Consider the following 27,600-nt stretch of genomic DNA (forward strand, 5'->3'; position numbering starts at 1 on the left):
AACTAATTCCTGGTCATTTTCTGAGTATGCCACCATTCATCTAACACACTTCTTCAGCTACTTTTCAATCCCATTATCAGGACGAATTTTGACTATGCCTTTGCACATGGTTAGGCTTTGCTCAGATGAATGTTCTTTAGCAAGGGAAGTAACTTTATTTAATTGTATTATTAAGGTAATGACTCCCGAAGGTGAAGGGTTAATAACACACACCAAATTTTACAAAAATTTCTTAAGGAAGAGATTCATCTTGGACCCACAGCCACAGAAAAGAACGACAATGATTGATCTTCTCACCACTCAGCAGCATCGGCAAAGTTACAAACATATTGTTTTTACTCCTCTTGGAGTTATTTATTGAGCAAAGGGAGGGTGGACAGCACTTCCTTTGAAGTCAAACATCTTGCTTGGATAAGGAGATATGTTGCATGAAACGAAAGTAATAAAAGGACAAAATACTTTATTAAATCTTCTTTATCAGAACATTGTGTTCCAATAGCATGATCTAATTAAAGACGTATATGAACCTCTTTTCATCTGAGGATTAGTTCAGAGGCCTTCATTTATTCTGAAGCAAATACACTACTGAAAAGTTTCCAAGATTTCCAGTGATGTATTCTTTCCATTTTCTCTAATAGGTGTTGATGCTTTAACTACCTCTGCAAGATTTGTTGTGCAAAGAGGGGGAATGGCAGTTTCTGAAAGAAACAGACAAACAATTTCTTTATTATCAGAGCAGCAAGGAATATACAGGTTAGTCACTTAATATTGCAAAACTTCATAAATTGCATAGACATAACAGTAGACAGTGCTCAGAGTCTATTTCATTGCTTAGAAGTAGATAACTTCATTTCAGTCCTTTCCTTTGTGTGCAAGAGATGTCAAATCAAAAGTTTTAAAGATACTTTGGTCCAAAAACCTTTAAGAAATTTGGCATCCTATGCAATTCCTTTAAGATCAGTCTGACTTCCAGGTAATGAGAGTAGAGGGTGCTGATAATTTTCCTTAGGTGCTGCTAGAAGGAAAAAAAAAATGTGGGACAAAGCTATTACCTTTATCCTGAACCACCCCAATAACTTTGTCTCTGATACTTGCAGTTGGCTTAATCCAGGAACAATATTTGCATTCAAAAAGATCTTGTTTTACTTACAAAATATTTTTCAACAAATTTTGTTTCTATTTCCTGGTAAATGTGGTTTTCAGTATAAAACAAACAGATAAATCTGATATTTCACATTCAGTAAGAGTTAACCATATAAACACTATAAATTTTTTTGTCTGTGTGTACTCTATTTCAAATCTGTAATAGCAAGGATTGGATGGCAAATAATTCCAGCCATTCTACCCACTGTCTACATCTCAGTAACTTTTGTGCAATGAAACTGTAAACTTGCATCAGGAATATGAATGCCCCTATATATAGGGGCCCCTATATATAGGGGCCCCTATTTATATGCCCCTATAAATATGAAATTAAAAATCAGGCAAAATACTATGTATGTATTTTGAAGTGACAGAATTGAAGCGTTTTTGTAAAATTTTTGTATTGCTGAGTTTCATTGACCTAGACCTAAAGGAGATTGTTACTTATCTAGAAACAAACATTTAATAAAAGGGGTGTCTCTTTTCTTCATTTCTTTTGCTACTAGATTATGCTCTTTCACACAAAGGTTTTTTGGCTTAACCTGCACTCACTTTTTGGTTCTTCTGCATTCAACAGTCATCCCAATATGTGTGTATGAAGATTCTTAATTGAGAAAAGTAATTTGAGTGTAATTTTTTAATTATGCTTACAAGTATGCTTCTTGTAGCCCTTACCAACTTCCATCAACCCTGTAATAAGTTCTTTACTCTTTGTAATCATGTATGAAATGACTGTAAGCAAAAATCAAACAAAAACAAAACCAAAAAAAAAAAAAAACTTGACACATACATGTGCTTTTGTTCTTATTGATATTAAATATTCAAGACCTTTGTTCCTCCCCCTAAGCCCTCTCAGAGGATGGCTGAGATGAGGATGAGAGGATGACTGTACATTGTACTCCTTATAGTCAAACAGAGCTCAAATTTGACAAACTTAGGACCTCATCCAAGACCATCTGTTTTATCAGGCCTTTAATCAACCCTTCTTAAGCCATTGTTTTAAAAGAGAGAATAGGGATGCATTATTAACTTCTGTAGTCTGGAGGGGGAGAGAAAAACATTTTCCTCTTCAAGTGATATAATATACCCATGTGCTAAACCAACTGAAGCTATTACAAACAGTTTTTAAATACTGTATATTAAAACTTACCTACAGAATGTGTAAAGCAAAGTAACTTTGAAAAAAAAAACAGATGAAATGTACTATTAAAGTCAAAGGAGGAGATACATTTGGGGGGACAAGGAGCTCGATATTTGTATTTCAAAATTTTTTTCAACTAATGAAAATTCAGGCTACGTGTTAAACATTTGGGGAAAATGAACTTCAAATAATATATGCTTTAGACTAAGAAAGGAGACAATTTTAGAAAAAAAAAAAAAAAAAAGTATGAGCAGACTGGAACTTCTATTGTACTTAATTTTAAATGTTTTTGGTAACTTGAAATAATAAAGACCATCAATATTTAGATTAATACTGAAATGAACTGGCATGTTTAGTTGACCATAACAGAAAGTCACAGCAGTAGCAATTCCACATCATTAACTCCTAAGCAGGTAAAATTCCAGCAAGTCACAGTAAGAACTGGAAGATCATTGTTCCAAAAAGTGAAATCCCTGCCATCTCTGACAAGCAGCTAGAAACTTCAGTATCTTTTGTTTAGATACAGAATCATATCTTTTATCCACATTTAAGTTAATTTTTTTTCCTTTTATTTTGTGTCCCAAAACTGTTTCAACACAACTGGACATGAAGCAAAGCTATAGAAGAATGGCAAAATATTTTGTGTATGTGAAAAAGGAAAGAAACTGTCCCAGTCCTAGATGAGGACATAACAGAAGACACACAAGTGGCAACAGATGGCCTTGAGCTAAGATTAATGTTCAAAAATAGACCAAGAAGACAATAGCAACATCTACAACAGACCAGGGTAATTCAGACAATGATTAAAGCTGAAGAAAAGGAAATAACCAATGTTGTTAGTTCTTGGTACATTGGCATTGGGTCTTCATTGGGTGCTCAAGAGGCCAAGTTCATAGCTAGCGTAAGAGAGGTAAACATAGGAATGTGCATATGTCCCTATGTAGTCAGTTTTCTACACGTACTTGGAACATCATATATATGGCAAAAATGGGAAATCTGTATATGTGCAAATACATCATATTACTAAAATCTGAAGGAGAGGAGGCTTTTTCATCAGGCAACTTGAAAAAGACAATGTGGTTTCTCCAAGATAATAAAGTATTTTAAAGGAAATATTTCCCCTCAACAAACTAAGCAGTATTCATTTCTCTTTCAATGAAGGGATGATAGATCAGCTTCCCTAGAAACAGGTTCATCCTATAGTACTCCACAGACCTACATGTTTTTTTATTTTCCTCTCTCCTTGCTGTTTCTCCAGACCAAAGATGATGGTCATTTTGGCACTACCAACATTTCATATTTCCTTCACTATTGCTTGGATGATCCTCTTCCAAGGAACCAGTAGCAGGGACAGTGAAAATGTACAGCAACTCCACAGCTTTTAGCAAAGCAAGAAGAAAAGAGCTCTGAATCACCAAGGGGGTCCCATTCTAATGCTTCGGTGTAAGTCATCTTCTGGGTATCAGTGGCTGTTGGAAGAGGTTCACAATGCCTAAGAAATTGAGTAGAAAAGGCAAGACCCTTTGTATTCTTTTCTTTTGGACAAACAGAATACTTCTATAGAAATACAAGTGTAATTTAGAACATCCTTTACAGAAAAAGAATAAATAAATAAATAAATGGTCTTATTACAAACAATGTCTCTTCCCACTCTAAAACCAGCCTTCATATTAAAAAATGAGTTTTTTCTTCACTGAGATTTTCCTTTTTTAAATTGTTGTTTCCTGCATCATTTATTGCGTTCTTTGATCTTGGACTATACCTTTAAATCTATGTCATCTTTCTTAGGCTGTTTAGATAAATGTAGCCTAATAATTTTGCAGTTTTATCTTTAGTAATACAGATAACTATCAAACATTGTTTGCTGTTCAGTTGTGAACAACCACAAGATACTATTTTTAAACCTTCATAAAAGCCAAAAAAAAATAGCTGAAATCATGAAATCACTTAAAGTACTAGTAGTTATCACTGTAATTTTGAAGAAAACATATAATCTCATGCAAGCCATTTCTCATGTTTTGTTAATTAAAAAAAAAAAAAAAAAAAAAAAAAAAAGATATCAAAGAAAATATCTTTACTCCATAAGGTCTCAGCTATTCAAAAATTCTGTATTTCTTCGCATTAAAATCTCTGACTATATTAGTCAGACTTTTAGTGACAAATTATGTCCCTCCAGCATTTATATGTATTACTTCTAAAGACATTCTGAGTTGTAGATCTCTTTGCAGACAGTAAAAAAAAATCTGAGTAAAAGAACTAACATAGAGCAAGGTAATTTTAAAGTAATGAACTATTAGCAGAATTTAATACTTAATGTTACAGAAACAAATTTAAGGAGGTTATCAGGAAGCTACTGAGTAAAAATGTAGCACCAGTAGACATATTTCCACAGACTTCTAAAAAGACAGAATTTCACACCGAGAGGAAGTATTGGTGGCTTTACCACCTAAGATTTTCTGACACCAATGTGCATAATGAATGTTAAGAATTCAAAAAGAAAACTGAAGCAATGCTTAGGTACTAGATTATAGTTTGGAAGATTTTGTTGAATGTCATTTCCACAGATTCAGTGCTTTACATTGAAAATTTATATTCACTATACTCTTCAATATATTAAAAAGAACTGAACGGGACACAGAAAAACAGTTAATTATCAATTACAATCTTTTGTTCTGAACTTTTTTCATAATAGCTCCTGTAAATGTACATATTCAGTAAGTTTAATTTAAACAAGTTTAAGTTCACATTTTCCCTATTTCCCCTAATCATTCTTTCTATTGCAAGTGCATATCAAAAATATTGTGCAAATAGTTAAGAGATCAACTCTTCTAGTAATTCTTTCTTTTAATAGGGCCTATCAAGTTTGATATATATTGTCTCAGGTGACAACCAAGAATATAGCTACTGTGGAAAATTAAGATATATTTATAGCGCATGAGTGACTCTACTTAGATGTATGTACCCTCCCTGACAGTGCTTGTGAAGACCCTTATATGTTATCTAACCCTTCACTAAATAACAACTAGCAAATTGAGCTGACAATAATTACTCTTATATTTCTTTTACTGTGAAGGAAATGTTCTGCTGCAGTAAATTTCTTTTCTACAAACAGTAAGGTAAGATAAAATATGAATGTTTTATGTGAATACTACATTCCTGACACTGTATGAGCAATTTTCTTATGTTGTAAGGATTGAAGAACTAGTCCAATTTAAACACCTGCATTTACCTCAAATATAACCTTCATTTGAACTGAATGATAAGATTGTTTCCTATAGGTTCTAAGATAAAATAAACTGTTTAAATCAGCAGCTGGATAAGTGGCAGAAGTATGAGCCAAGTGAAGACAGAGGAAGAAATGTCTCTCAGAAGAGTTTGCCCTGATCAATATGCTCAAGTTCACCTAATAAAGCTACCTAGTAATCACTCAGAAATGAGTGGGAGAAAGTAGGAACAGGTAGGAACCACAGCTGATAAAACTAAGTGAGATCACCAAGAATGCGAAGGGGCACTAGACTCTGTGCAATCTCTGTTCTTTAGGGTTTTCATGATCCAACAGAACAAAGCCCTGAGCAACCTGATCTGACCCCTCAGCTTACCTTGCTCTGAGACAGAGTTTGCCCTCCAAAAGTTTCTTTAGCTTTAAATATTCAGCAATTCCATGGCTGAAGATAATCAAAGGCATCTCAGATTTAGAATGATCATCAAGAAGTTTCAAGTTGTTTCTGACAATTTTGAAATGAAGTGTTTGTACCATTCACTTACATGGAAAGTTGTGAGACCGATCAGCTGTTTCACAGATTTTCCAACTCCTGCCAGTTCTCTTGTCTGTGTGAGACTAGAAAGCTCTGGGGAAAAAAAAAAAAAAAAAAATCCTTCCAAGTATGTGTCTGCCTGTCCATCCGTTGGTGTACTATGACCTAGCACTCATCAATCTTTACTTTTTGAACCATGGTAAGACAATGAAGTTCCCATTTTTAAACTATAAACTGGCTTTTTGCTATAGATAAATATTTAGTGATAAAAGCAGGTACCTCATAATGAAAAAAATCTCAAAGACAAAATTCTTTAGATCTATCAATTTGTAATGAAGTGGTTATCTCAGTTCATCTTCAGCTTTTTGATTAGCATTGTGTTATACTATTTACATGCCTGCATACAAGACTGCATCAAAATTATTGGTATGTTTTTCATATCAATAGATGAAAAAAGGAGTAAATAGATATATATATTTTTAGTTAACACTACATGGATTTTGAATTTTGTTCAACCTTCATGGAAGTTAAAGAATGCTGCTTTAACATCTTTTGAGGAAGCTCACTAAAATAAAATAAAATAAAATAAAATAAAATAAAATAAAATAAAATAAAATAAAATAAAATAAAATAAAATAAAATAAAATAAAATAAAATAAAATAAAATAAAATCAGATAAAGCAGATGACAGCAGACATATCCCATGATAAACATATATATGGACCTATTATTGTCTACTTGTACATTCATACACAAATACTTTCCAAATGATGGTTTATTCATCATTTTCTCAAAATCACAATTATATCCCTGTGTCTTACCTAACCTATCCTTACTTTGATAAAAGGTAATAGGTTGGTCTGAGAAGCAGACTAGGCTTTCAGTTAAGGCTTGAATAAAAAAGAGCAAAATTTTCAAAAAGCCCATAGTGAATCAGAAATCTACTCTACCCTGAGAGTCAATGGGGCTTGAGTGCCCAACACTCTAAAGATATACTGAGAACTTGCCTCTATCCTTGATTAGACATACAGGAAGGCAAAAGGACTACCAGCCAAAATTATCCTCCTGCCTTTCAGTTTTGCTTTTGCCCTAACTCTGTATCTAGGCTCTTTACATACATACACACTCATATAAAAATGAAGTATATGTTTGAATAGACACAGTTTCTTCACTCACACTGAAATACCACTGTGGTTATTTGACAGTTTTCAGGAAAACCACATATATCTGGTGCCCACGTACCAATTAATGTATTTGCCTGTCCTTCCAATGTTGCTGATTGTTCCTTGGGCTTAACCTTAGACAGTGACTTAGTTAAACGCTATATTGAATTTCACCATTTCCATTTGAACTACCTTTCTGGTAGTTCGCTGAAGGGTTTATAGTTATCATGAGTGACCAAAGTACTTGGATGTGTGTACTTAGGTCAATGTATAGGCCTATACATGTGGGATGGGGGAGTGAAATCTTTTAAAATAAAACAGCTGCACAAGAAATGGTCAAGCCATTGAAGGCAATATGATAGCTGCTATTAAATCCCACTTTGAGAAGCTTCCTTTAGCTTTGATGATTTTTTTCATCTCAAAAGTTGCTATCAATTTTTCAGTGACCTCAACTCAACCTCACAAAATCAACCTAGCTTCTAGTCTGTTCACATTTTCCTTATGTGGTGACAATAATAATAAAATAAAAATAGTAAATTACCCCAAAAATGAATATGACCAAAAAAAAAAAAAAAAAAAAAAAAAAAAGGATGATTTTGGTTTAGAAAATGAATTTTATTTTGTTTTTGCAAGACCATTACCCTGAGTCGGCTCAGATCAGGATCCCTTTTGTCTAATGTTCAGGGAGGTTTGGATACACAGTTTGAGACTTCACCTTTAATTGTAACCAAATGCCCTGTCTTACAAGCAACTGAGGGTTACCATAAAGGTGTTCTCAGCTTTTCAGGAGCTGTTGCTGTGCTTGGAATAAAAATTATTTATCCAGTGCCTGCTCAATACAAAGTCTGAATAACTCTTATTCTCTATCTATGTTAATAGTGTCTTTATTAAATATCCTTGCAATTTTGGTCTCAAATATTCCCATTCAGGTAGGAAATGAAGGCATAAAAGCCATGGTCTCTGTATCACCTAGAGCTGCACTGCCTACATGAGAGTGGGACCCAGCAGCACAAGTTACACACTGAGCATCTTTTTCTCAGTGCATATGAGGCATCCTGCAATGAGATCAACAGAATCCCTATGTCAAAGAGAAGATTTCTTGTGGACCTCATGCTGAACACATCTTAAAATATTACCCCTCCTCAAGACTTAAGTGACTTGGCCAGTATAGAGCTCCTATATTTCAGCCTGGGAAATCTGTGCAGCGTATGTGCACTCCACCCCACACTTCAGGAAGCAACACGTCCTGCTGCACATGCAACATTTCATTGCTCTGCATATTCACAGTAAATCTGACTTACAGAGCCTTTACTGTGTATGTTCCCAATGACTGGGCAGCACATGGGCAGTAGGTCCATTAGACAATCCCCAGAAGTGTCAGTCTTACTGTGCAGGCATGCAGTGACTTTGTCACATGTGCATAATAAATATGATGCTCTCCGAAAGTGTTGGGCTGACTATGAGAGTTCATGCAGTCTTGTGGTTACCACCAGGCTGTGTACAACCTGCTCATAGAGCAGCCAGGGCAGAGCATCTGACCTGCCACAGAAAGCAAACAGCTTGAAATCTTAACAAATGTATAAATTATTCAACAGCTGCCTAAACAATGTTTCTGGGCTGAAAAAAAAAAAGAGAGAGAGAATATGTTCAGTAAATCCAGCTGTTTAGTAGTCTTAAATCAGCAGTTTATGAAGGTGCCTCTGAAGTTCATGGTCTTCTCTTGAACATTGGCACCTGCACCTCTATACTCACACTGGGATAAGTGACCTTCTACCTCCATCTGCATGTTCCAAACCCCACCTCAGATAAAGAAGGAGCCAGTTTCTTTCATAGCCTGGGTGATATTTCTAAACAAAAAAAAAAAAAAAAAAAAAAAAAAAATAAGTTTACTTTTTGTAAAGTCAGTGGAAGGACTTTAAAATATACTCAAATCAATAGCTACAGCAGTTGGCCAGAAATGTGAATACTTATAAACTAAGAATGACATCTAGGTTGATAAGTGCATGGAATACCTGTCTTGAGGATTTATGCACCTCTGTTTTGGCTCGCCCAGAATTGACACAGCCTCTCAAAATTACAGCAAATGTCTGGAGCAGAACTGGGGCATTCGAAGCTACTAATTTTGCTGTCACATCATAAATGCTGTAGGTGACATTTGATTTCTTAGCCAAGACTATCAGCACGGGCTGAGTGAGAGGGATGGTCTCGGAAGTGCTCTGCTTTCCAGCCTGCTCTGCTCTTCACAAAGTCACACAGCCCTCAGCACCACATGCAGTAACATGCAGCATTGAGTATTAGGTTAGATCTGATGGAGAAAAACAGGAAGTCAGCTTCCCATGTGAAGCTTGTGAGTTCACTTTTCTCATAGCTGTTTCACTTTCTTCTGATGGGATGTCACCCTATACTCCTTGGTACACACCAGAAAAGTTCTGTCTCTCCCACAGACTAACCTTCTCATGGTTACAGAAATCAGCATGCCAGGTGAAGGCTTGGGTTTGCCTGCCAGACCGCCTCTTCCAGAGCTATGGTTGCTGTTTTTCCATGCAGTGTCCAGCTGTTGAACATCCTGATGAGATATTGCACCACTCCACAGGAAACCAGCAAAGATAGTGGAGGGCACCTAGGCGGTACGGCTGTTTGGTGGGGAGACCGGCTACTGCTTAACGTTCCTCACATACCCACATCTCCCTGCTCACCTATGTTTTACTTCATATGGAAAAATGTTAATAAAAAAAGCAGAACCACTGTCCACCAAGATGAGGCAGCCACAAGCAAAGTTAGATGTTACACACAGTTACAGCTATATTAAAGTGTCAAGAAAATAACAAGACCATTATTGAAATGTTTTCATATTTTATTTAATTTTAATTTTATTATATTTTATTTTATTTTTGTTATTAAACAAAATATTACAGAAATGTCATCCCCAATTTTATCATAGTGCTATGAATTTTGCATTACATGTATGCTCTTGACAAATATTCTTGCAAGTACAATGTAATTCCGCAACCTTTTTACAAAATCTTCAGAAGAGACAAAAAGAAGTGAACTACCTTGGGGCCAGATTCTGTTCTCAAATGCATTTTGCCTCCTACTGACTTTGGTGGGGGTTTAGATTAAGGATAAAACAAAATGCCTAAGCGTTCAGATTAACTATATTAGTTTGTGAGGTACTGACAAGTTTCTAGGGAGTGTCATTCTGATTTTTATGACAACTTTTTCTCTGAAGGTCTTCAGTAGGAAGACATCTTAAATGAGCACTTGTTTTGGTAGCCTTGCAAACCCTCTGAGCCACCATCAGCAGCAGTGATTCTTCAGTGATCCAAGGACTAGAGAGTTGAACCACTGGGACTGCAGAGGAGAATCACAAAAGGGGTAATAGTGGTGACCTTGCGATTTCATCACAGCTCCCAGTTTCAGGGATCAAAAAACAGAAGTCTGTGTGTGGTTCTCAAGTTGGGAATGGTCTTTAGTGTCCACAAAGAGTTGTAGGTGACTACATTCATGCAGCCATAGGACTGACTTAACTTACAGCAAGGGCCAGTCAGATTTTGAATAGGAAATATTAAGTGTCTGCTGCTCAGCTGGAACACATACAATTATACAGAATACATAGAACAGTGTCTCAGTGCTCTGGGGCATGCACAGACATAAGCAGGCTTACACTCTGCACTTACACTGGGCACTTACCATGTCAGGAGTCTTTCAGCTATTCAATCACTTTCCCATACTTCTTCCAGTTTTTGCAGTATGTCCTCCTCTCATGCTTCAGATCTTTTCATCCTCTTGACCTTTCCCTATAATATTTTTACATGTCCTTTCTTTAGTCTGCTTTTCTTTCTCTGACCTTTTCCCTCTCTATTCTTACTTCCAAATCCAGTTTTTGATTTAGCTTCTTTCTCGGACTCTCTATTCAAAGTCTGTAATGTTACCCCCACTGAGTGCATCCCTTTTTCCTGCTTTTTTTAGGTTACTATTTCAATATAAGTTTGTTTTTCCTCAACATTCTTAAAATCTGTCTTCTGTATATTTTATATATTTTTCATATTCCTTTACTTTCTAAATCATTACACCCTGGTCAGTTCCAAATGTAACCTTCTTCTCTGCTGTTATAGTATCTATTTGCATGATGCTCTCACTCACAACTTGCTCTACTTCTCCATCCCTTCAGTTCTTAAAGGAAATGGCATACCATGATAAATCTCCATACAAAACTTCAAAGTTGCTACCCAATCCTCTGCAGTTTTCTTCATAACCCATCCCATCAGGAAAAATGTATCTGTTGCCTACATCTTCTCACCAGCTGGTAGACAAGAACTCACATTGCTTAAGAGAGCTAAGGCAAAAGCAGTTTTGGTTCTTTAAATTCATTGGGGTTCCATACATTCTCTATCTACAGCAGAAGGCTTTTGGTTATCACAGGTATTCTCCATTAGAAATGTCTTCATTCTGGAATAATCATTCTATTACATTATCAACGCTAGGTATGGAACAGGGTAATATCAATATTGTTCTTGAAGAACAAGTCTGCTTAGAAGACATGATCTATGAGCACATTCCAAGACTACAGTTCTTCAGCTGCATATATTTCCACTGAGGATAGGAAAAATACCTGCTCATCTGCTTAGAATTTTGAAGCCAATCCTTCAAAGTCATGTAAAGTGTTGTTTCTTATCCTTCAGCCTACCTACTGCTGAAAACAGGGCATGAATCAATGGAAATGTTGCAAGAACTCAGATAGCTGACACCATCCAGATAGATTCCTGTTTTTAACATGTTAGGAAAAAATAAAAAAAATAAATAACAATAAATAAATAAAAAGAAATAGATCAGATGTATTTGATGGTCTCGAACAAAACCATTTAAAAGCATGTATTACTGTGAAAATTGTTTATTTACCTATACCACTTTCAACCACAAAACTGGTTCCTCCTATGCTGCTTTTTTTTTTTATTTTATTTTCTGATATTAGAGAATCACTTTCGACTTCCCTACATCTCCTTTCAAACTAGCAACAAGAACACAAGTTACTCATCTTTCCTAGACTTCTTGCAATCTGGCAAGAAATTCTTGGACATTCTGAAAGTAAACCCTTGCTCCTTGCACTACCATCAGTTGATCTTTTTCTCTAAGAGGCCACTTCAGCAATCTCTTTGCTTCTTTCAGATCAAAGCCTGATCAAGAACACAAATCCACAGTCCTTTCCACAAAGAATGACTAGAATTTTTTGCACTTAGACTGCTTTTTAGAAACACAAGAAGTCTTTCCCATACAGAAGATATACTTGTTTACAGAGAATTGTGAATTTGGGGGGGGGGTTATGCCACCTAAAAACATGAAGATGAGCAATGTAAACACCTGTGTTGGTACTTTTCTTCCTCTGCTATATAGAATTTTAAAGTTTAATTAGATGATAATTTCACAGTGACCATAAGGATATGTTTTGTATCTACAGATACAAATATGAATAACTGCAGAAGTTGCTCCTAGTATGATGACTAAGTAAATGCTAGACGATATATCAAGGAAGCAGTTGATTATTTGCAGATCAAAAATTGGTCTTGAGTAACAAATAACAGTTTTCCACTTCTAAATGGCTATCTTCTCTTCTCTTCTCTTCTCTTCTCTTCTCTTCTCTTCTCTTCTCTTCTCTTCTCTTCTCTTCTCTTCTCTTCTCTTCTCTTCTCTTCTCTTCTCTTCTCTTCTCTTCTCTTCTCTTCTCTTCTCTTCTCTTTTCATGCAATAGCAGACAGATTCTGCATGGGGAATAAGAGGATCATAAGATCTGTGGATGGATGGGTAGAGGCTAGTGTTAGCTTGGGCTGCATACCTGGGTCTCCTTTTGTTCGCTGGCAGAATTTCTCAGGGCAAGTCCTTAAGCAGAGATGAAGACTGAACTCAGTGGTAGAGGCTTTGTTTAACATGCTGCTGCATTGAGTCCACCAAACAGACTTCAGATAAGTTGGTAGGGACTTGGACTAGCAACACAGAAATGAAAAGCTTCATTCTCTATTCATGGTCTCTTAAACTATTAACTCCCACTTGAATTGCTCCACTAGATTCTCACTGTAAGGTCTTCAGCCTTTCTTTTGTTCTTTTCTCTTCACTTTATCCTGTTGATTGTGCAGGAGAGCATTCTAGACGTGTAGAATTTCAAGCTGAAAAGTCCTTTCTACTGGAAATTTAAATAGATTTGACGCTATGAAAATATCTTACAGCATGCACGTGTTGCATGTTACAAGGGAGTGCAGTTTCTGCCTGAGTCCAAGCTATTAATAATGATTTGTATGGAGACTAAGTAACAGAAAAAAATATTTAGGAAAAGATTTCTTAGTTCCTATAAGATTGATTCTTTGGTAGGCAACTTTCTTAGTTTATGAAGTAATTTAGAAAGTGCTGTGTTGTAAATTACAAAGTACAGTACATAGCACTCAGGCTAAGGGCAGTTTTGTTATTATGACTGCCTGAGATCTGATAAACTATTATATCTGCCTTTATAAACACTTTATTAAATATCACACTATCGCAAACCCAAGAATGTTGTATAAAAGCAACTTGAGCAATTCAACATCCACTTTTTGTCATAAAAAAAAAAAAGAAATATTCTCTTGATTAGTTTCTATAAAGCATAATAACTGTAAAATAAACAAGATAATCCTTATGTAAACAGCACAGGATACGTGGAGCACAGAAATGGATAGAGGCACAAAGAACATTCTTGGCTTTAAAACTTGAAAGCAAATTTCCTCTTCATTTAATCTAGTTTTAATTGCAGTATTTTTAAGTCACTGGAAAAAAATAAAAATAAAAAAACTTTCCTAGTTTGTGGATATGTTTTGTTTTGTTTTGTTTTGTTTTGTGTTTTTTTAACTGCATCTCTCCTCCAAGGAAGCATCCCCTGGACAGCAATGAATCTTTGTGTTCATGAGTTGCTTCAGATATACCCCTAGATATCAACTGCCTGGCAACTATTGTTCTGTTCTTCATATATCAAAGAAACAAGATTTGGCTTGCCTGCACCCAGAGTAAATATCTAACCTAGGGTTCACTGGCAACATGCCTTACTCCATATTAGAAAAGCAACAAGTGTTTCATGGCTATAACCATAGGAAATACAGACTTGTCTGATAATCAGCTCTTTCCCGTCTTCAAACATTTCCTTCATGTCAGACATAATGAATGGATTTTATTTTCTTTTTTCTCATTATTTTAATCCCCAATTTTGAAGGCTTGTGGTGGTTTTACCGTGCTGGGCAGCTAAACCCCACAACCGCTCTCTCACTCCCCCTCCTTTAGATGAGGAGGGGGAGAAGTAAAGCAAAGAACAACTCACGGGTTGAGATAAGGATAATTTAATTAAAGGGAAATAATTATAATAATTAAATAAAGATTACCATGAACTAAACAATTTAACTAAGGGGAAGTAAAAGGGAAAAGGGGAAAAAGGGAGGAAAACAAACAAACAAAATAAATGAAAGCTATATGGAAGTGCAGAGGAAAGAAATTACTCTCTACTTCCCACAAATGAGCGATGATTGACCACGTCCTTGAAGCAAGGCCTCAACGCACGCAGCCGGTGTTCGAGAGGAGGACCGACGTCTTCTCAACAAGAGCCCACCCCTCCCCTCTTCTTCCTGTTTCCACCTTTTATTGCTGAGTGTGACACCACATGGTATGGAATATCCCTTTGATTGGTTTAGGTCAGCTGCCCTAGTGATGTTTCTCTCCTCACTTTTTGCCCACCCCCTAGGAGGGTTAGAGAAAGGCCCAATGCTGTGCCACTGCTGCTCAGCAGTAGACACGACACTGGTGTGATAACACTGCTGTTCCAGCTACAAGTACAGAGTACGGCACTGAATGGGCTGCTGCCGGGAAAGTTAACATTCCAGCCAGACCCAGTACAAGGCTGTACATTCCCATACTTGACATTCCCACAGTGACCAACGTCTACAACACTGTGCAAATGTTACATAGTGAAACTTCATGTGGCCAGCTGAGATGCAGAGACACCTGCCTCTGCAGAGACCATCATTGTGGATGCCAAAGAGAGCAGTATCAGACCATTTTCAAAAACTAGATAGTTCTCAAATATTACTAATTTTGCCAGATCCTAATGTCTCTTTTGAACTAGAACACTGACTAAGGTGGTTATGTAAATACTGAAAGGAAATTATTAAATCCTCTGGGGTTCTATTTTTTTCCAAATTCTCATATAAGCATACACTTGTGTGTGTTAATCAACTTATAAAACATGTTTAACTCCTATAATAGAAATATAAGACATAAACAATGTTAGAATTTAAAGTCCTGTTTTGATCTTATTTATAACCTCATAGCATCCATCCTACAGATAGCAGATTCTCTGTTGACAGCAACCATGGGAATGTGTAGTAGCAATCAGTATTTAAAATGGTTGGAGTCCAGGCTAAAGACTGGGGTGCACTGAAAATTCCCCAATGTTTTTAATGGAAGAGGGTGAGGGAGGAAAGGACAGTTAGCTTATTTTCCAATATCTGGTATAGAAACACTAGAAATTCTAAAAGAGTCAGGAAAGAAAGAATCTTATTTAAAATTATTCTTTCAAAATAGTGACATAATTCTGGACTAATATTTAAATCATTAGATCATAATTGCTGATTTCATAGATTTTCATAGGTTAAGGGAAGAAAAAGAAAAAAAGGAAAAAAAAAAAACTACCGTGCAGTTTCATATTATATTACTCATTTGAGCACTTCCAAAAATAAGCAATTATGGTTCCTGTGATCTTGAAGATATGCAATATATAACTACAGTCACCATTTAATTATGAATGTTACTGATTTTATGAGAAAACAGAAAAGTGTATGAGGGTCTTTCTTTACTATTTGCTGTTAGGCTACCTCTGGTGATTCCCACTTTGTCATGGCACATGAAGGGTAGAGGTTATTGTAGAAAAAAATGTCAGAAATGTCAGAAAACAATCATTGAAAAGGCCTGTGCCAGTCAAGCCTGGGGTGTTCCAGCCTACTGGAAGATAACCTGTCTCCAGACTCTTACCCATAGTCTAAAGAAGGAAGCAATCCTTCCCCATACAGAAAAGTATTTGAGCATATTATACCTACTCTTTTACAGAAGCTGGATAAGCATCAAGGTTTTTCACTTATACTAATGCCATCTTTCATCTAATTTACCATTTATACACCATTTCTGAAACCCCCAAATTTAACCTGTGGCAGATTTATGAGGAGTCAGAGTGAGAAAATAAATTTAACTTCCATTATTAACTGCTAGGTAGCACTGTACACACTCCTATGGCACATTATGCTTTCTTAGTCATGCACCACCTCAACATAGATTAGGTCAGTGTCCTCCCAGGGTTTATCTTCCTGTTTTTTGTTATTATTATTCCTTTATCAGGAGGGTGGATGCAACATTTGCCACATTTATACATTGATATATATTTTTAGAGATAGACCAACAGGCAAGAGCAACAAAATGTCTTGCGGATGTACCACAGTGTTCAGTGCAACTCCACGTTTAATACAGACTGCGTTTATCATTAGTCTAGAGGGTAGAAGCATAGTTATGTCATTAGCACAGCAATTAACGTGTTATGTGGTAGTCAATAAATGTAATTACTTGTACTTAAACAGAGACATCTAGTTTAGCTTATACAAGAGAAACTAACCCAAGTTAGCAAGTTTTTTTTCCGAAACAATTTTTAAGGGGAACACAAAAGGGAGGAGGTTTTCTCCTCTGGCTTTTCAGAAGAGTTTCTAGACCACTGTGCCTCTAATCAGGATTAGATGATAGCATTTGAAACACAGGCAGCTGGGGCTCTGTTCACCACTCTCCCCGGTTGCAAAGCTGCGTTGCTGAGCTGATAACAGACAAAGATTTAAAAGCCTATCCCAGGCACAAGCTCGTCTCTTTGGGAGCTGTCTTGGTGATATGTGGGTGAACCTCTGCCCAGTACACATGGCCTAATGGTCACAGAGCAGCACACATAAGGAATCCCATTACCTACAAAGGTATTAGGAAAGTGTTCCCAGCTGAAATCCTTTATCCAATTCCAGTTGTTGTTTGAACAACAAAAACATTAAGGGCAGCATTGTTCCATTTGCTACTGTGTAAAACAATACAATGACTGTTTAGAATCACATTTTGTTTCATGAGTAGCTGAATTTACTGTGGGAGTAGAGAAGCATTTACATCCAGAAAATATGCATTCCTCAAAGCAGATGTTTTTGATTTTAATAACATCAGCCTGTAGAAATGAATATCTGAAATATTCTGATTGCTGTGTGTATGTTGCTGTTTAGGACTAACACTCCGTCGTGGTGGGTTTGTAGAAAGATTCAGGAGCCACCAGGAGAAATAAGCTGCTGCTAACTCAGCTACCAAGAATAATGGTGCATTTTTTTTCTTTGAAAGTCACTTAAAAATGCCCTCCTGTGCAGAAGAATGTCATTTTATGCACTGTAGATATGCTGCATTATAGATCCATAGACCCCTACTTTGAAAATTGCACATGTAAAATTGTTTGCGGTGTGTGCCTTTACTTTTCCACACATGCAGCCCAGATGTGCACATGCACATATCATACGAAATGGGCATGTTCTGTTTTTACAAGTTAGGACATATCTTTAGGAACTGTGCACCAATGGAATTGGGGGAAGCCCTTCATGGGCTCCAGAATATGCAGGGCATAGCCCCTGGCTTCCAGCTAAGTAAAGATGTATGTATATCCAGGGCTCATTTTTCCCACTGCTCTGTCTATACTGAAGACTGAAGTCTAGCATAGAGCTCCTTGAAGTGGCTATAAAACAGTGCTTGCTTCAGTGCAGTAGCACAGACCTTAGTCCAGGCTAGCTTCTCAGTGAAAAACTGAGTAAAAATAATCTTTGCGTTCTGCCTTTCTAAGCAAGACTGCTCATTGTATTAGAGCCAGCTCAAGTACATATAAATTATTTCTTTTAACAGTACACACTTGCAAACCTTAATTTCATGTAAATGGGAACCACTTTCCTAAGCAATCCTATTGCCTTAAGCAGGAAGACTTTTGCTGATGACGACTGTGTCTGTCAGTTTTTGTGGTCTTTCTTTTTTCCATGGATATATTTTGTAGGTGTTGTTCACTGCATGGCTAGGATTGGCATATCTGATCTGCAGATCCTTCTACAGCTTTCTTAATAAATAAATAAATAAATAAATAAATAAATAAATAAATAAATAAAAAGGGTTCTGAAATCAACTCTAATCCATTTTTTAAAAATGAAAACAGTAACAAGATTTCCATTTAGCAACATATAAGAACATTTTTAACTTAAATGACTTACTTTTGAAAGAATAAATGCACCCACTACCTCTGCTTTCTGCTTCCATCGCTGCTGGAGTTCCAAGTGACTGATAACTTAGGGAGCCATGCTGCCTGCATGTCTGTGTGCTGAGAATGGGAAAAAGCTGGACTGTGAGACTACACATGAAGTCATTTTACTCAAGTGCTGCACTTCTGAATCACAGAAGCCCAGTAGCAAACCACTGGACCTAGCAGCTATTCCCTGCTCTCTTGGTGCCCTAAAGTAGGATTTGGGTGATCAGAGTTAAGCCAAATTAGGACTTGATAATAAGAAAAAAATAAAACTAGGCACGAAGTTAGCAAAATATTCCTAGCACCTGAGAAGCAGACTTGTTAGCATTGAACGAAACAGTTTTAGGACGTATAAATGCCATTTTACAGTGGAACACGACCCTTAAAAATATATTCTCTGTAAGGCAGATTTTTAGAGGTACTGAGATGCAGAGAGCTGCGTATTTTGGTTTCCAAACATATCTAGGGCTTAAATCATCAAAGGGATTTATATGCTGAACCTGCGCATACTTCAAGGAGCGTTAGACTCCTTGCCACTTTGAAATCCTCCCCCTAAAGTATCTATCTTTATTTTAGCATGCGAATCTCTCTATAAACTTGGCCCTGTGAAACCAAAGCTGTGTTTCAGCTCCACGGGTGGATAAACGATCTCAATCATTAATAGTTTGGGAGGAACTAGAAAAAAAAAATATATATATATATCAGCCTTACGCGTTCAGATGGATGGTAGAGCATTAATTCTGGCTTCAGGTTTTGCGTATCAGTAAACCATGGGAGGGCACTGCCAGTGGCACCATAAATAACCAGAACATGCCCCTGCAGCGGTCAGACAGGAACTCTTGCGCCAGTGCCGCTCCCGTGCGAGTCCCGGGGAGTTCTGTCTCTGGCCGGGGAGGGAAGGGGGAGGCAGGGGCGGGTGTCCCCGTCTCGGCGGCCGGGGGAGATATGGGGCGTTTTTTTCTCTGCAGGCGTCTTTGGATGTACCTGTAAAACAGCTGAGAGGTAAACCCGTTGAATCCTCGTGTTTTTGCTGCTAGAGAGGATCTATAAAAAGAGATTTATTGTCATATTTCCCTTTTGTGTTGTACCGTTCCTCTCCACCATAAAATATTCTCGTCGGTTTATGGCAAAGCAAATATAGCAGCTTAGTTCGTAAGCGCCCAAGTTTCCCTCTGCTGCACGCCGGGTTTCAGATGTAATTGAATTAACTCCTATTTTTGTTGACACCAGCGAGCGGGCGTCTGCCCCGAGCTGCAGCAGCGAGGCTTAGAGAGCCGGAGTTCGTGCCCAGGGCTTGTAATGCGGGGACCCAAGTGCCCCCGAGTCTATAGGAAACCGTCCAAGCGGTTTTAGCTTTTATTCTTCCTGCAGCAGCTTTAAAGCGGCTTTATACACCAGTCAAACAAGAGCCAGCAGCTGTGGAAAAATCTAACAAATCATAAGGGCGGTTTAACGGGGAGAGGGGGAGCGAATCCCGCAAAGTAGAGGGAGCCGCTCGGGGAGCCGGCTGTGGCGACAGCCTGGCCCCTGCCCCAGGCCGGGGGACACAGGGGTGCGGGGGCACCCCATGCGCTGGGATGCTCAGGGCGCCGCACGAAGCTCGGGCAGCGTTTGAGACTGGCCGGTTCTGCTCTGGGATTTTTAACACACCCGCCCCTAAGCCCCCCTGCCAAGTGTCCGCGGGGCCGCGCGGGGAGCGGGCGAGGGGGGGGCGAGGGGAGCTGGCCCCAGCGGGCAGGTAGCTGCAAGCCGGCCCGTAATTACAAAGCAAACAAGGGTGAAATATTGGGTCGGCCTCGCCCGTGACAAGATCTGCGCGTTTTGCCGCCAATTTGTTTGTGGAGCTCTATTTAAAGGCGCTTGATTGAGGAAATGTTGAAAATAGCAGTTAGGGTTTCCCTAATGAGACCTCTAGAGGAAAGCAGTGGCATTCAGGGGGCTCGGGGGGGGGGGGGGGACCTTAACCCTTTCAAGCCTGCCCCCAGCCCGGCGGGGCTCCTCCGGCCTCCCCATCGCCCCCTGCCCTCCCTGGGGGAGCCTCCAGGGCTCCCCACCCCCCAAGCCTCCCCTCGGACCCCCTCGGCCTTTCACATCGCGACCCCCGGCGGGCTCTTGGGGGCGGTTTGGGGCAGGGCCGGGGCAGGGCTGAGCATCCCCGGCCCCTGCCGGCGGGGGAGGTCGGGGACCCTCCCCCCCACCCCCCAGGGTGCGCCCCGGCAGGACCGCGCCGTCGGGGCTGTGCCTGACGGCTGCTCTCCGTTTGCTGGGCCGGGTTGTGGAGTGGCTGCGGGCTGGTGCTTCAGGAGAAGCAGGGGCCCTGAGAAAGGCTGAGACGGCTGGGAATGTAGTGAGCAAGTAACGAGATTTGTCACATTAATATGCCCCGCGCCGGGGCCTTGTGACACTCTTCTCCATGCATTCATTGCTCCCTTTTCCCTCACCGTGTGAGCCTGCCCCGACACTAATGCCCGCAACCTCCCATACACTTCCATGCTCAATTAGCGCCTGTCTGAGTTCCCTACTAAATACAAATGAGATCCTTGGTAAAACGCATGTTGATAATATTTTGAAAGGTGCTAATGCCCGGGAGGGAGCGCGGATTTCAGCCCTCTTTCAGGTTTCTTCTTCGAGTGCTAACACTTGAGCGACACTGAAATCTCCCGGCCGGCTCCCGGTTTTATAAATCAACTCGAGTGCCGAAAAAAAAAAAAAAAAAAAAAAAAAAAAAAAGGATGGCTTCAGAGCTGCCCTGCCTGCAGCCTGCGGGGCCCTCAGATGCTACCCAAGGCACGGCTGCTCCTCCACCTCCCCGGCCACCTCGGCATCACACTGCACTCTCGGCACTTATGTTGAATGTAGAGATACATACCTGGACCAAGATCAAAATGGTCCTTTAAGGACTACCTAATAAAAAAGGGGGTATTGTCTCTTCCTAGAGGGAAGAGAAATGAAAAGCAGAAAAACAACGTGTTGACTTTGTAAAATATGTTCTGCGCGGGGACGTAAAATAGTTTTTTGTTGTTGTCGCATTTACACCCAACGTTTTGGTCACGGCTCCGTTTCCCTGCAGGTTTCAGGAGGTAAATGACACTCGGTTCTGTATTTCTCTGCTTCTTCAGCTACTTTCCCAAATAAAAAAATATATTTTTTTTTTTATTTTTTTTTTGGTGTGCGTGTGTGCCGGCGAAGGAGAAGCAAAGAAGCGTTTTGCATATGCACGGCTCAGCTCTATCATCTGCAGGAACGTATTGCACAGGACGGCCTCGCGTTTCCAGTAAAGTCTCCTGCCTTCTATTTATGTTATGCCATTTCTGTTTGTAATTATTTTTATTTTAATTTTATGTCATTTTTAACAGAAGCCAGACCGTTTTTCCCTCCGTGTTTTGTACACAATGCTCTCTTTCTCGATAAGATGTTCTTTCCTATCTTTTCGGTTTTTCTTTTAAAAATGTTTATAGTTCCCCACGAGCAATTCTCCAATATTTCTCTCTTGTATTTTAAGGACTTGTCCCTGTCTTACTTTATTTGTTTGTGTGAAATTTAGTTTGAAAGGAGATCAGAGAGAGCAGGAGGGGTTTGTAATAAGAGAATGACCAAGTGACCTAAAGGCTGATTATATGTCATTAACTGGAGACTCGATGTATCCAAATTACCAAAAAGACCTCACTCAGCCAGATCAATTACACCGAGATACTCGTAGAGGAATTGCGGTTCAGGCAGCTACACAGGCTGATGCCTCCAACAAGTGTGCAGCCGACTCGTGCAGCAGTCGGCTGCTTAGTTTTAAAGCCCAGCCCGGCCGGGCGGGCCGGACAAGGGGTGCTGCAACAGGTACACGGCGCGGGGGCACCGGGAGGACGACATCGACATTTTGGGGCGAAATTGCCCCTAATTGTCCGCGCTCCGGACGGATCTTTTTAAGGCAAGCTAGATTGCCTTTGATCTGTGAAAACCGCTTAAAGCCCAGCCTTGTTAAATGGACTCTTTCCATGAATAACGACAACAGGAGTGTTGAGTTTTGTCAGCCTAAACTCCAAACGATGCCAGCCTAACCTCCAACGTTTCCTCCAAAGCGAGAATTTCAGATGCTGGAGGAAAAATATTCATTAATAAAAGTAATGACACTCGCGAGCTAGTTCACCAGCGCTGAGCTCAAGAGCAACTTCGAGATGCTCTTTCCCAGGAATGCAAAGAGCATGACACGGAAAAAATGTGTGCGTGTCCTCAGATACACGTGTGCGTGGTTATACATGAGTAGATTGAGGAGAAGGTCAACCCACCAAATGGAGATAGTGCGCTTTCACTGCGGGATCTGAGCAAGTCTTTATTGTTCTTCCGAAGAAGAGAGGGTCTCAGGTTGAGTTCGTTGTGTTTTTCTTTTCTTTCTGCGATTCCTTTGCACGGTCGAAACGCAATTCTGGATCCTCGGTCACAAATATAAGCAATCCTCGAATAATTGCTTACACATGCAGGGGTAAAACGCGTACGGTCCCGCGCTTACCGCCAACCACTGCGACTCACAAAATGGTCAGTGTCTTGGATTTTTCTCGTCTCTGTTTTTTTTTTTTTTTTTTTTGTATACACAACGGCTGTGAGATTATCATGCCTGAAATATGTGGGCGTTCATTCCCGATAATAGTAACGTAAACCAGGGTTCCTCCACCTCCAATGGCAGCAATTAATTCGGGCCTGGTGGGCCCAATTCTGCCCTCTGCCCTACACGTTGGAATAAAGGTTGCGTGAGCGTAACTGAGGGTATAAGTAGACCCATTAGGCACAAGTCCTTTTCATTAACCCACGCTGACAGGTTGACCTTCAAATGATATTTCTCCGGTGCCTCTTAAAAAAAAAAAAAAAAAAAAAAAATCCCCTTTCTAGCGGGTTTGCGCTCTTCTGCGAACTCCTAAGCGGTGATCCGGGGAAAGAAAGTGCCGCATCCTTGGGCCAGGGGGTACCTCGGCTTCCCCAAATTCATCCGAGAAGCATCCCCCTCTCCCGCACATTGGCTCGCAGGTCAATGACATCATGGACTCCATAAATTCAAACGCTATTTCAAGCCCTGCGCCGGGCGGCTGAGCAATGTGGTAGGCAGAAACCCAGGAGGAGGCAGGAGAGCGGGGCTTGGGGGTGCCCTTGGGGTGCCGGGGGGCGGACGCTGCCGGGCTGAAAGGCACCGCCGAAGAGAAGGGAGGAGCCGGGCGCTGCCGCTCGGAGCGGGGACAAGCGGGGAAGGGCGTCGGGAGCTCCCCGGGCGGCCTTGCCCCGGCCAGCATCATGCCCCCCAAATCGCCCCGTCGGTGTCGGGCACCCCTGGGGAAAAAGGGGCAGAAGGGGAGCGAGCCAAAGTGCTCGCCACCCCCGCCAGGCGCTTTTACGCCCCTGGGCTGTTGATGAAAGCGCCCGGCCCGGCGTGCCTGCGACTCTCCCGCCCGAAAGCCCCGAGCAGATGTGCGCTTCCGACCACCCAGCTCCGGCACCTCTTCCCCGTTTCCATAAGGTTTCGTCCGACTGTGAGAAATTAGCTTAATTCGCAATTTAGCTTAATTCACGCAAGAGCGGGCTGGGACGGTCTGAGGGTGGGAGCAGGACTCTGTTGTTTTCTTATCCCCAAATTTCTCCCTACGTACGCTTGGCCGGGAGGAGCGAAGCGACCTGGCGATAAGTGGCCCCGACTCCCTCCCCACTTCGGCCCCGCTCTCCTCGGCCCACGGGTCCTCCCCGTTGATGGGACCGCAGCGACCGGGGGCAGCTCCGGCTCCGCGCTGCCGCGGCTGCCGGGCTGGGGAGGCGACAGCCGCGAGGCAGCAGCGTTAGGCAGAGGCACCCCCCTGGAAAAATTAAATAAATAAATAAATAAATAAATAAATAAATAGCCGGGGGAGGTATGGGGGAGGAAGGGAAGGGGGTGGGGGGGACACCAGCCTCGGCACAGTCGCCACCAAAATTTCTTAATTACGGCGGGCTAGGAGAGTCCTGTCTGGCAGCAGAGCCCAGATAAATCCCCGCCTAACGTGCAACCATTTTGGCAGGGAAATAAGTGACATAAGGCGAGAGCTTCTTTTTTTTTTTTTTTTTTTCCTTTTTTTTTTTTTTCTTCCCTTTTCTAAGCGAATGATTTGTGAGAGAAAAAAAAAAAACAAATCAATAAATGGAAGATGGGCAAAACGCTCGGGCTTTTTAGCGGACTCTTCTAAATCTCGTATTGGGAAAGTCACTTTGGGCTGCAGCGGTTTGAAACGCGTTGATCAAACAGAAAAGGCTATTATCCCTGATCGGGCAACCTGGGTAGTTAAAAGCTGAGGTAGTACACAAGAACTGCATTTGCTCTAAAAGTCACTTTATAAAATGCATAAACAACCGCTGGGGGATAGGAGGGAAAATTATATGTAAGATCCTGCTGGGTGCTTTATCTAGAGACCCTCTTTCTCCAAAGCCAATTAAGCAATAATGATGCTAGCTTTGGAGACTGGTGTTCCGATCAATATCTCCTGTATCTTTTATTACTTTTTCTCTGCGTCATGTTTTCCGTTTCCTTCATCACAGGAGATGTTATCGGAGTCACCGTAGTGGCTTGCCACGGAGACTGTCACAGTTACAATCCAGCCCGCAGTATTTTGGAAAGCTCCTACACAAATAAGGAGAGTGCAAAGAAACACGACCCTATTTGCAAGCCAATATACCTTTCCGGCCTTGACAATGTCCGCTTCTTCTCCGCATGAGGGAAAACACCGCAGCAAAACAAAGCCAGAGAACCGCTGCAGAAGCTCGGTGGGTTTCCAGCCTGCTCACTGCAGAGCTGGTACCCCGAGAGGCTGGGACACAGTGTGCCCGCGGCCTCTCTGCATTTTCAAAATCTGCGCCGGTGATGCGTTATTTCCTCGGGGTGATACAACATGTGTGCACGCAGATCGACACAGAGATATTTATCGGTCGTTTTAAGTGCCGGCATGTGTGCGTACATACGGATGTCCGCGTATTTACATACGTCCTACATCTGGACTAGCTTTTCACTTTCATCCTCCGTTTACACCCGGCCGCACACGGACACAGGCGCAGGTTTAGACGCCCGTATGCCTAAGCTCCTGTCCCCTGGGCACGTCCCGGGGCCGGCCCCAGCCCCGCTCTCCCCTCGAGCTTCCCCCCGGGGGTTCCCGCAGCGCCGCAGCCCCGCGCAAAGCACCGAGGCCGATCCTCCTCCGCCGGCCTCGGCCGCGGAGCCCGCGGCCTCCCCGCCGCTCCTTCTCCCCCGGAGAGCCCCCAGCCACCCTGAGAGCCCTCGGACCCCCCCGGCCGAGGGCGGCAGCCCTTCCCCGGGCCCTCGGGGGCAGCCCGTGTGCTTGCCGCCGGCGTGGAGCTGCTGCCCCCCGAGTAGCGTTTTGGCCGTCCTTTCCCCCGGGGCCCCCCCAGAGGCGTCCCCGCAGCCCGTGCGATGGATGCGGAGAGCGCACGGAGCTCCTGCGAGAGCGGGGCTTGCGGTTCCCGCTGCCTCCTTTGCAGCCTGCTCCATCTCTATCTTTCTCTTTCTTTAATTTATGACCTCTCAGCTCCTGTTGACACAGTTTTCCACACTGCCTATATTGTAGGATCGCATTGTAATATACGCCGAATCAGCTCAGCCGTCAGCCAGCACACGGAAGGGTGGGTATTTGATATTTCACAGCTATTTAGGAACGCTCGGCTCCATCTGAGGATGACAGCAATTCGCCTCGCCTCCAAGTTATCCGTGAATTACAGCTCGATATCTGTTTTCCTTTCGTAACGTCTTGGAGATTAGCAAAGCGAAACACCTAAAGAGCCACGGCTGCTCTCCTCCTGGCCCGCCTGTTAACCCGACGTTTAACTGTTCCCTTTCGATAGCTAAATCTGCTTTCCACAGATGCTGGTCTTTTTTTATTGCAGAAGCAGGAGCGCAGAGAAATTTTTATATATTTGTTAGTAAAAGCTAGAAAATAAGCTCTGAACATGCTGTAAAAAATATTCGGTTACTTACCAATCAGCCTAGTTAAACAAGCATGAAACTGATTTCAGGAGCATAACTGAACCGGGTGAACACTGGTCGAGGTGCGTGCCCGCAGCCGGCAAGCTGGAAGAGAATCGTTTAGAGTCGGTTTTATTGCTATTATCTCAAAGCAATTCTTTCTGGAAGAAAACACCGTCCCTGGCCAAACCCCGAGCCCTCTGCTCGGTCGGAGCGCCAGCAGCCGCGGAGCCGGAGCCAGTCCTCGCTAACGCGAAAGGCAAGCCCGGTGACAACGCAGAGCAACTTCATCTCCCTCCTCTCGGAACCTCGTTACTAGTGATCTCTTTGTGTGTATTAACCGGCAATAAAAATATAAGCCCGAGTGTTGCTGGGGCATGCCTAGCACAACCGGGCAATCGATAAAGTGCCCTCTGAAGAGGTTTTTATGTGTTGCTCTACCGGACCGGCACAAAGCGCTTTGTAAAAGCAACGACGGAGCTTACCAAGCTCTCACACAGATTTTTGCCAAGAAAAATCCTCGCATCCATACTGTACCTGGGTTGAGATTATCCGATATTTAAGTTTTAATGAGTTTGTTGCTTTTTTTTTTTATATAACGAAGATTTTACAGTAAGGCATCTGCTAAACACTTGCATTAACCTCTGCCTCCATGATAATTTTTCCCCCCTTGTTTTAATTACATTATGGATGCGGAGGGGCAGCCAATCCTAAAAGAGGAGCTCGGCAATTAGCAGAGTGAACATCAAAAAGTTTTATTGCGGAGGGCCGCGGGCCCCGCCCCAGCCGCCAGCCATTGGCGGCCGCCGCCTCTGACGACATATATTAACCCGAGCGGCCCTAAACATGTAGCTGTACATGGAGATCGGGCCGGGGAGCCCTGCCAGTGCCCCGCGCCGCGCCGAGCCCCGCCGCCCGCCCGCTTTCGCCTCCGCGCCCGGCCGAGCGCCGCGGATGCCCCGGAGGAGCGGGGGGCGCTGAGCCCCGCGGCGCGGCACGCAGGGATGCTCGCTCACTCCCGGCACTGACGGCCCCCACCGCCGCGCAGGGCAGCGGGGAGCGCCCTGCCC

At 41.6% G+C, this 27,600-nt stretch overlaps 1 long non-coding RNA gene across 5 annotated transcripts; it reads right to left on the reverse strand.

The window, feature by feature from the left end:
• Position 1: 1 nt before the first annotated feature.
• On the reverse strand, positions 2-27,233 carry LOC309877740. Of its 5 annotated transcripts, none has more exons than XR_014317425.1 (9): positions 27,068-27,233; positions 26,543-26,635; positions 19,264-19,547; positions 18,521-18,627; positions 11,815-13,377; positions 10,893-10,999; positions 8,955-9,049; positions 8,504-8,819; positions 2-698 (listed from the first exon to the last, which is right to left on the reverse strand). It is a non-coding gene; the product is annotated as an uncharacterized lncRNA (long non-coding RNA). The 5 variants fall into 5 exon arrangements; XR_014317426.1 differs by having other exon boundaries at positions 6,050-8,819; XR_014317423.1 differs by lacking the exon at positions 18,521-18,627 and having other exon boundaries at positions 6,050-8,819.
• Between the last annotated feature and the right edge of the window lie 367 nt (positions 27,234-27,600).

The sequence above is a fragment of the Aythya marila genome, assembly GCF_965140915.1.
Source record: "Aythya marila genome assembly, chromosome: 4".
Classification (NCBI taxonomy): Eukaryota; Metazoa; Chordata; class Aves; order Anseriformes; family Anatidae; genus Aythya; species Aythya marila.